Below are 10996 nucleotides of genomic sequence, written 5' to 3'. Positions count from 1 at the left end.
CTTTGTCCCCTTAAACAATTTACTGCAAATAATCTGACGAGATGTTTATTCATCAGGAAATGTCTATTGAGGGGCAAGTACTACTCTAGATACTAGGCATGTATTAGCAAGACAGGACTTAGAAATTAGACTCTAGGTTCAGTCCTGAAGCTTCCAGTCACCTGCTGGTCCTATTGGGATTCCCAGAGCCTTGCTGCCTGTGTGCACATCTGGATCCTTCTTCTTGCAAATCCATCAGGATGAGTATCCAGAGCCCACTGTCTCTGTATCAGCTAGCTCACCATGCAGAGCCTGGTGAGGAGTGAGACCATAGCCCGCACTGCTCTGTACAACCTACCCACTCTGATCTTCTGTGAAATGTGCTGTAGCAAGATGGAGATGTATGTGATCCCCTTCTACAACTTCGTGGACATCCTGAAGATGCTGCTAGAGCTGAACTGTGTTCGGGAGGTGGAAGTGTGTCTCTCTTGTAGTGTGACAGACCTGGCTTCTTTTGCTCCTTACCTGGACCAAGTGAGAAATCTCCAAAGACTTACCATTTTCCCATTTTCTAGTAAGTACTATAGTACCTCAAGCAGAAACACAGAGTATTGTAGCCGAGTTCATTCATCATTTCCAGGAGCTGAACTACCTCCAGGACCTTTATGTGGACTGTGCCTACTTCCTCAAATGCCACCAGAACCAGGTGCTCAGATGCCTGAAGACCCCCTTGAAGACTGTCTAAGAACTGACTGGGAAGCTCTACCACCAGGCATCTCCTTAAACAGTTCACTGCAAATAATCTGATGATGCATTTATTCATCAAGGAATATCAACTGAATGCCAAGTACTATTCAGCCTGGAAACTTCTGTCCCCAGACTTGAGTGTCAGGCAGGTAAGAGGCCTGGATCAGAATGGAGTCAGACAAACTTAGTCCCAAGACCCTGCAACTTCTGCAGAAGACTTGCCGCAGCACCCTGACCCCGCTGACTTGGAGACAGGTGGAAGAGAAGAGCCCCAGATCAGCACCATTCTGGCCGCTCTCAGATGCTACGCCAAGCTCACCACCTTCAGCTTCTGTGAGAATGACGTCTCCACGTCTGCCTTGAAGGACCTGCTTGGCCACACTGCCAGTGCAAGCCACTTAAAGCTAGAACAGTATCCTGCCCTGCTGAAGAGCTATGATGACCTGGGTGATCTGCAACCAGGGACATTTCCCCAGCTTTGTGCGGAGCTCACAGATACCCGAGAGCTAACAAGGCAATCAAAGATGACCGTATTTGGTGTTTGGTGTTTGGTGCAGGTCGCTGCTGAGATTGCTGCCCCAATTCTTCTATCACCTGGAGGCCTCTCTGTGTCACTGGAGGATGCACTATGATTGTAACAATGTCAGAAGTTTTCTCTGGACTTTTAGAGTTGGAAGCCAAGGAATAGGATTTTCTGGAAAGAACAAAAAGAGGTAGCTTAGATCCATGCTTTCTGTGAGTGGGCAAAGGACAAGTGATGCTGGGCGTTGGGATTAGCAAGTAAAAGGATTTTGTGGGAAGCAATGGGACACTGGTGGCCCCATGTTCTTGGAGTCAGAAATAAGAATTAAAATTTCTAGGAGTGGGTTCAAGCTTTAGCGGTCCATAAGGGCACCACCCCTGAGTGGATATTTGTAGAAAATTGGTCAGAAATAAAGGGAAATTTTGAGCACCCCACCCCACACACTCCATGGCGTGTTAACCCAGATGCCAGTTCAAATGTAGAAAACCTGACTGTAGTGAAAGAAGACCATGAGATGTCTGATCAACAGTTCGGGGCCTTGTGGCATCAAAACACAGTTGGACCATTCTGCGCATTCTTCACCGTCCTGACTGCTGTCTGAGCACCTGCCGCATTCCTCCAGGATGTGTGGCTTTTCAGTGGATGAAGGCACAAGGCTGTCACCTACGTGAGTAGCACAGACGCTCTCTCCAGAGTGCAGTATATTTGGGAATGGTAGAGAATGGGCTCAGTGTACTCATGCTTTGAGGGACCATCTTTCTATTTGCACCAAAGGAAATAAAGGACAAGAAGGAAATGGGGAGAAGCCACCTTTGCATGTGGTCATGTCACTGGGACCTCTGAAATGCGTGCACAATGGCCCCCTGTAGAGGGACAAGTGTTCCTCTCCTTGGCTAAAGGAATTCACTGTAGAAAGCACTGATGGTGGCTTAAAGTGCTTAACTCTCCCATTGCCATATCTGTCCTTTTGTCTTATTGAGAGAGTCCCAATGGCTAGACGCTGGGCTCAGCCATCTCTCTATGTACTTTGATTTTTTTACCCACAAATACAAATTAAGTAGTTTTCAATGAGAAAAAAGAAAGGAATTAGATTAATGCAGCAAGACCGACAAGAAACTGGATTCATTTTAAAAATGAAAAGTGAGCTTAGTTTGATTGTACACCCAAACATTCCACGAGACATTAAACTTTCTCCCAAATAAGAATACCTGAAAGCTGAGACGTTTTGAGCCAATTCTCATGGTATCAATTATAAATTCCTGGGATTATAAGTGTAGTTTGTAGACTTTGGCTGTGGGGGCCCGTGCGGATATTCAGTTATGAACTAGGCTAGGGTCTTCTCCAGCAGCAACGAGGCCGGCGAGCCTGTGTCCCGGGGGCTGGCCCTCCAGGTGACTTGCCAACGAGACGCTGCTCTCCATAGCAATGCTTATGCTTGCAGCTCCAGAAGTTTATACCATCCTGACTGTCCAGCTCTTTGCATTCTTAAACTTACTACCTGTAGGAGCAGACATTTTAGCGTATAATTTTGAAAACGCATCTCAGACATTTGATAATCTTCCAGCAAAATTGGGTTATAGACCTCCAGCTGAAGGTTGAAAGGGTTTTTTGATTAATTCAAAACCAGAGAATGCTTGTAAACCCATAATGTCTCCACCAGTAAAAGACAACTCATCTGGCGCTTTCATCGTGTTAATTCGAAGACTCGATTATAATTTTGATATAAAGGTTTTAAATGCACAGAGAGTGGGATACAAAGCAGCCATTGTTCACAATGTTGATTCTGAAGACCTCATTAGCATGGGGTCCAGTGACATTGATATGTTAAAGAACACTGGCATTCCATGTCTTTATTGGTGAATCATCAGTTATTCCCTGAAAGATGAACTGACATATGACAAAGGGGGCCACATTATCTTAGTTCCAGAATTTAGTCTCCCTCTAGAATACTATCTAATTCTCTTCCTCATTATTGTGGGCATCTGTCTCATCCTAATAGTCATTTTTATGACCAAAAATTTGTCCAGGACAGACATAGAGCTAGAAGAAATAGACTTGGTAAAGATCAACTTAAGAAACTCCCTGTATGTAAATTCAAGAGAGGAGGTGAGTACGACGTATGTGCATTTGTTTGGATGAATATGAAGATGGACACAAACTCGGAATCCTTCCCTGTTCCCATGCTTATCACTGCAAATGTGTAGACCCCGGGGCTAGCTAAAACCAAGAAACCTGTCGGGTCTGCAAGCAAAACGTTGTTCCTTCTCAAGGTGATTCTGACTCTGACACAGACAGTAGTCAAGAAGAAAATGAAGTGTCAGAACACACCTCTTTGCTTAGACCTTTAGCCTCTGCAGTACCCAGTCGTTTGGGGCTCTGTCAGAGTCCCGCTCGCCTCAGAACATGACAGAATCTTCAGACTTCGAGGACGATGACCACGAAGATACTGACAGCAGTGAGGCAGAGAATGAAGTGAATGAACACAGTGTTGTGGTCCAGTTGTAGCTATGGTGAGCGGGACTGCGACATAGCAAATACCGTGTGACCCATTAGGTGACGGGTTGATTTCCCTGTGAAACATTTATTTAGGTCTGTAGTTTGATTTTTTGCTCCTTTTAGAGATTTCTGTAGAAATAACTTACTTTTTAGTGTTCTAGTTTAATCAGATTACCAAAACAGGCTCTTCTCTGGTGCTTATCTGCAGGACTATACTTCATTTTACTAATAAGTAATAACAGACTGGTGCTGTAAGTCAGGCAACAAGGGTAAAACATAGCCAAAACATTGTTTTAAATCTCTAGATAGCTTGCGATGAAGACTTAGATCACAGCATGAAAATGTTTTCTGTTTTGGACACGAAATCAGCGCCATGGCCATCTAGTGTAAGCTAAAGCCAACACTCACACCGCGCTAAAGAATGAGTTGGAGTACCTTCTGGTATTTCTCCAAGTTGCTTTCATTAGTAAGAAGCAATAAGGTGTTTTACCACTTCTCCCCTCCTATCAGCACCACACAGAAAACTCAAAGCTATCTTTTTCATTTCTATTCCCAAGCAGTCTTGTCCTGATATGAAAGGTCTGTAACTAGTACAGATGTCAAAAGGGTTTTAACACTACAGTGTTATGTATAACTATGGTTCAACAGTTAATGTCTTTGGACTTTTGAGATTTCAGTATCCTTCAGTTTTGTGTTGGGATCAAAGCAAAAAGAAAATGCTGCATAAAAATGCCAAACTTGGGGCTGGGGATTTAGCTCAGCAGCAAAGCACCTGCCCGGCAAGCACAAGATCGTGAGTTCGATTCCTGGTACTGGAAGAAAAGACAAAAAAACAAAAAAACAAAAACAAAAAAAAAAACAAAAAAAACAGACTTCAGCAACTGTTACTACTCAGATCACATACCTCTTAATAAAGAGCATCTTATGCTAATTAGCCCAGCTAACCTATGTACAGAGAAACTGTCCAAGTGTTAGAAACTAAATGCTTAACAGAACTAATGTATTGAAATGATGTGTTATGAAAAGGTAAATTATATTATACACCATTGTAATTATGTGGAAATTAAAGAAATGTATACTCAAACTACAAAGAATTTTTATATGGCCTTGTATGAGGGGTGTTTGAATGTTAATAAAACTTTTCCACTTTAAAAATAGAAAGAAAAAAAAAATAAGTGTAGCTTGTTTTCCAGAGTATCGAAAAGTATAGAAATGGCCTCTTTTTGGAAATAGGAGGAGTCGTCCATTACTGGTTGCTTTCTGTGAGCCAGACACTGTGCCAGGATTTTGCATATTTTATCTCTGACTCTTAGTACAACTCTGAATAAGATACAATTAGGCCCACTCCGCAAGGGAGAACACTGCAGTGGGTAGACCTTAATTACGTAAATTACCTGAGGTCGCACAGGTTGTAAGTGGATGAGATGAAGGAGAACCCAGGTGGCCTGATGTCACTCTGCCTCCCTACAAATGGCAGGGAAGTCATAAAAACAAAGCTAGTTACAGTCAGGAAACACTGGAGTGTCTCTGTAAACAAAACTGTTGCCCTTTACATTTGAGATTATATATATGCAATTTGAGGAATGCATGAAAATTGGCTTAGAGAGGAGAGAACAAAGATACACCAAGTTAGTAAAAGCTAAAGTTTGTGCAAACGCAGATGACTGAGGACTAAATACCACACGATAAAGCACGTTACAAAGCATCAAGGAGGGGCTGGGGATTTAGCTCAGCGGCACAGCACCTGCCTGGCAAGCGCAAGGTCATGAGTTCGATTCCTGGTACCAGAAAAAAAAAAAAAAACCCACAACAACAAAAAAAGAAAACATCATGGAGACGTTATGTGAACAGAATCCACTTTCCAAATGTTCGGTTCCCACGAAAGCTTCTGAGAATAGGTCGTGGAGGGTGGGGGTGGAGATAGGTAAGCGGGCCCCACACCCCCACTCTTCAGGTACCCGTCCAGCGCCTGGGTTAGGAGTGAATGTGGCCAGAAAGGGAACATGACCCTCCACCCACTGTAAGCCCACCTTCCTAGAAGATGCAAGCTCTTTTCTTGCACCCTCAGACTTGACCCTGCACCTGGCCTCCCAGGAATGTGGTTACCCCAGAAAACTCCACATTCCAGGCCTCTCTGTGTGCCAAGCCAGCCCAGACCTATGCATTTATGAAAATCCCAGGGGCTGGGGATTTAGCTCAGTGGCAAAGCGCCTGTCTGGCAAGCGCAAGGTCGTGAGTTCGGTTCCTGGTACCGGAGAAAAACCAAAAAAAAAAAAAAAAAAAAAGCACTGGATACCATTTATGAAAATCCCATTTTCTACCTGCAGCATCTTCCCTTAAAGTGTGTCAAAGGGGAGCACCCTGTCAATGAGTCACACTCCCTCAGGGTGGGTCCCAGGGAGCCAGGAGGGACAGAGTAGACGGCAAGGCAACAGGACTGGCTGTGCATAACGGGACTCGAACATCAGCTCCAATCAGCCTTCATTTGTACATCGGCCTGCCTCTGTGGACGTCTTTCGCGTCTTTGGGCCCTGTGGAGATGCCTCTCCCTTCCATGAGATTACAAGTTTCTGGAAGGCAGCAGAATCAGGGCTTAATAAGCTACGGGCCAGGCCACAAACTTTCTCTCTTCTATAGGAGAGGGGGAAACCTGTAGCACCCCATAGCAGGAGAGCAAAGCCCTGGCACAGCTGCAGACTCGCCCTTTCTCTTCTGGATTTCTGTTCTCTGGAACAAAAATGACACTGCGACCATGACCCTGTTCCAGAGCATGGAAACACAAAGAACAGAACTGATTAAGCTGTTGGGGTTTCCTGTCACATGATCGATACAGAAACAAACCACATCAGATGTTCCATTCACAGCTCGTGAAGTTAAACTTTGCTTTTGTCTCCAGTTAGTTATTCCACAAATTGTTTTTACCTGTTCCCTTTGTAAGTATGTACAGAGTTGTTTTATTTTGAAACAGTGCCAGGTACCACAATATCCACCTCTGGGGAAAGTTTCTGGAACACTGGCAGCTGTATTTGAATCCTGGTGTCGTTATAGCACTTATGCCTTGGGGTAAACTGCACTGGGGTATTCTTTGCAAGACTTGGTTTGTGCAGGCCTTACAACTTCACGCTATCTCTGGAAAAGAATTGTGAGAAGTTTGGAGTTTGTTTTTAATATTTTTCCCCTTTACCACTCCACTGCTCCTCAAGTCCCCATAGCCACTTGCCTCTGCCAGAAACACCTCCCCACCCCCCATGTTGGGGTCTTCTACAGAAAAGAACTAGTGATAAGAATTTGACCTCTAAAGCTAGACTTCCTGGGTTCAAGTCCTCAGTATTTGTTGACCTTGGACAATGTTAGATCTCTCTGTTACTCAGTGTATTGTTACAGAGTAACAGGTTACCCTGAGGATGAAATACCTTAACAGACATAAAGCACTTAGAACAAAGCCTTGAGCTAAGAATGCACTAATCAACACCATACTGTCCTATCCTTCCTGCACTCACCCCTTCTGTCAATTACACTGTTTGACATTTGCAAGGAAATGCAGTCCTGTGGCCTCATTCTGACAGTCAGCCCCTCCCCTTTCACTTTCTGTCCTCCTGCACTGACCACTCCCTTGCCAGGGCCCCTGCCTCCCTTGCCCCTTGCCTTTCTTTGCTGCCACAGAGCTCTGGGTACAAGCTGCACCGCCAGCTGCAGCTTGGCCTCCCTTGCCCTGCCTCCTGGGGAAGCCGCAGCCCATCCCCCCAATGTGCCCACCAAGGAAGGCCTTCAGCCCCAAGGGGATCTGAAGAGACCTCAGTACAGGTTTCCCAACTGGTGGAGAAGCGTGGAATAAAGTATAAGCCTGGTCCTCCAAAGTCCAGGCTGGTTCTGTTCTGATCTCTAAGAACCACCCCGGCACCATCCTTCTTTTTCTCAGAGAACTTCCCCACTCCAAGGGCAGAAGCTTTGGCCCCTTGCATGGCTCCCCCACTGAAGCTCCTCCCCTTTTGAGCGGGACACAGCCCAAGATACCCTTAAGGGTAGTATGGTCCTGAGAATCTGCTCATCAGGAGCTCCAAGTGTCCCTCCGGCACAAACCCTATTCTGTGTAGTGTTCTTCGTCCTCCCTGGCTCCCAGCAGCGTGAGGTCCTGATGCAGGCGGCTTGGGGTGCACTCCTTGCCCCACAGCACTCTCCTGTAGGAACATGCTCTCCTCGCATAACTGAGACCTACAGTCCCCACACAGGTGATGTCTCCAGGGCACTGAGAGGCCCCACACACTCCCAGCAGGCGGGGATCTGACCTGAGCCTCGGGGTGTGCTCAACACTGGGAAAGGGTCAGGGCCAGAGCAGAGTCCACCTAGGGGGAAGTCAGCCTGAAAAGCCAAGGCCCACTGATCCTGAGCTCTTTCTCTGTCCCTCAGCCCAGGCCCGGTGTCTGCAGTAGGTGTTGAGGCTGGGCATAGGCCAGCACCTCACAGATTAATTCATCCGATCCTCACAAACACCCCCACTGTAGACGATGTGCCCTCTCTATTTCAAAATGAGGAAAGAAATGGAGGCACAGAGGAAGAAGGCAACTCCCAGAGGCTCATACACAGAAGAGACACACGTGGATGCTAAAATCCAAGCACTTCTCCACTATTGTGCACCTGGAGACACCCCCGGGAAGGCTAGCCTTGGCTCTGAGCCTCCGTTTTCTATCGTTCCCCCTCTTAGGCGTAGGATTGCTGTACGAAACAAGTCAGTCACGCACAGAGAATCCTCAGCATGGTGCCCTAAGAGTGAATACGCAGTGTTAGTTATCAACGTCATCATCATCACTATCAGTTCCAACTACTCATACATTACTGCCAGTTTCCTGCACATGCCTCGGGGCCCCAACAGCTTCGGTTTGCTTCAGGCTGCCCACATCATAGAACTGTTTTAAAGATGAAAAGAGAGGACGCTCTGTCCATAACAGCGACCAACTGCGCTGACTATTCACTGAGTGGCTGCTACGTATCACGTACCAGGCTGCAAGTGCAAGACAGAATGGCACTGTCCCTGCCTCGAGGAATTTATTCTCTCCTAAGGCAAAGTGGCAATTGCGACCAGATGTTTGTGCGACGGGACTGGAGACAGTCTGAGGCACAAGAGGGGAAAGGTGGCCAGAAAGGGGAGTTGGGCTTTTCCAGGAGGTTGCTGGGGGGGAGGGGCTGCATTGGGGGGATGGGCAGTAGACTGGTGTGCCAGAGCGGCGCAGGAGCATGAGCGAGCCCACGGACCCACATGCACATTTGCTCACTAGAGATGAAAGTCTGGGGAGAACCGGACCCCTGCGGCCCAGCCGAACACTGAGGGGTCACGGCTTTAGCCGCAGCTCCAAACTTTCAGCCCCAACTCCTCCTAAATCGCCTCCACTCTGAGCTGTGGGCTCTGCGTGTTTCCTTTTTACATCGTTAACCATTTCTTTCAAGCACTCTACAAGCTCCAAGGCGTGTGTGAGCTCGTGTTTTCATTTTATGTTCAAGATGAGAAGTTCAGTCATGCCAGGTCTGCTCAGGGTCCCTCAGCAGATCTTTGGGTGAGGCAGTGAATGGGCCCTTGTGGGTGAAGAGCCGTAGGAAGGGGATTCTGGAGAACACGACCAGGGGGCTGGGGCCAGGAGACCCCACATGGGTCTTAGATTTCAATGCCAACATTTCCAGGTGATGTGTAGACATGGAAGAATCTTGCTTCAGGTGAAAGCAGAATGTTACAAAACTGAATCCCCTCATGGTTTAATTTAAGCTCATTTTTCAAAAGGTAGCTTATGGGGAGATAAGGATAATGATAAAAACATGGCAAAGTACTAGCACTGGGAAAGTCTGAATGAAGGGCATATAGAAGTTCTGTACAGTGCTTAGTAATTGTTGTGTAAACCTGAATGATAAAGTAAAATTAAGAGGGGCTGGGGATTTAGATCAACGGCACAGCGCCTGCCTGGCAAGCACAAGGTCATGAGTTCTATTCCGGGTACCAGAAAAAAAACAAAAAAAAACAACAACAACAACAACAACAAAAAAGTAAAATCAAGAAAGATGATGATGGTGACAATAGAGGTCAAGGCTGATCGCATGTTGGGGAAGATACAGCAGCTCTGGCCTGGGTGGCCTGGAGGGGAAGATCAAGCTTCTGAGCACCGCATGGATGGTTCTGACCCAGGAGGCACCATCTCCTCACAGAAAGAGGTAGGAAACGCTGGCTCTTTGTAAACCAGGAACTGTTACCAACCTGCAAAAGCAATGCTACTCTTTTTTGCCAAGTAAAATGTGCACTTCCTGTGTAAGGATACATAGTAGTGTCAGTCACTTAAAGCTCTATAGGACCAAGATCTTGTTCACAAACCGATGCAGGCCTCCGCGTGGCAGTGCCGGTCCCTTTGTTGTTCCCCTGCCCCAAGCATGGCAGATGGAGTCTGAAGTGCATGCCCATTGGAATGGAAAGATGTGATTCCTTGTGTTTATGTCCTTTAGTGCAGTCACCCAGACGTGTTCTCAGTAGATTGCCCTTTGTACAGACTTCGGAGTAGAACCGAAGATGTGCATAAAGCCACTGTACAAAATTTTGTTCATCTATATAAGCAAAAGAGGGAGGGTGTAAATCATATTTGGCAACAAAGGGCTGCCTAGCCTCATCACTAGGAATCTTGCTATGACTAAGGGAGATCATCTTTAACACTTTCCACCTTCACACACAGTATTGTAGAAAAGACAAAACCAAGCTTCCAGGAAATTAAACATTTCCCCCAATGTCACACAGAGCTTATTTTCGAAGCCAGGTCCTTCTGGTCTTTCTATTGGTTCACTGAGAAGCATCTGCCTCTGCAGGCGCTGACCTCAGACTCAACTAAGCAATGGGCCCAATGATTCTAAAACTAACACCACTGGCGTGGCAGGGGTTGGTTTAGTGTTGGGACTGCAAACCAATCTGGGTCAGTAAAATGCTGGATAAAGAAGTTTGCCAAGGTCTTTTGGGTAAGTGCTTCCTCAGTCCTCTGGGACTGCCTTTAGAAGCACGTTCCAGGCTTGCTCCAGACCGGGCCAGGCTAAGGAACTGGGCAGTCGTGCCAGATGTCATTCGCCAGCACCCACGAGCTGCAAGTGTGGCCTGGCTCAGGGTGGGGAGAGGTTGCCCCTGGCAGGACAGGCAGGTGGCTTTCGATAACAGCTGCTTCTCGCATGTATTCTGGACCCTCTCTTGCTTTCCAAAGACTTTGCTTCCGCCATTATTTCTGCTTCCCATTC

The 10996-nt window shown here is 46.6% G+C and overlaps 1 pseudogene; it reads left to right on the top strand.

Moving 5' to 3' along the window:
- The first annotated feature begins 282 nt into the window (after positions 1–282).
- On the top strand, positions 283–4024 carry LOC102011265 (annotated as a pseudogene).
- Positions 4025–10996: the final 6972 nt, after the last annotated feature.

This window comes from Chinchilla lanigera, unplaced genomic scaffold (assembly GCF_000276665.1).
Source record: "Chinchilla lanigera isolate Chin_1 unplaced genomic scaffold, ChiLan1.0 scaffold00049, whole genome shotgun sequence".
Classification (NCBI taxonomy): domain Eukaryota; kingdom Metazoa; phylum Chordata; class Mammalia; order Rodentia; family Chinchillidae; genus Chinchilla; species Chinchilla lanigera.
Note: the sequence above shows the minus strand (reverse complement) of the source record. Positions and strands in the feature narration are given on the sequence as shown.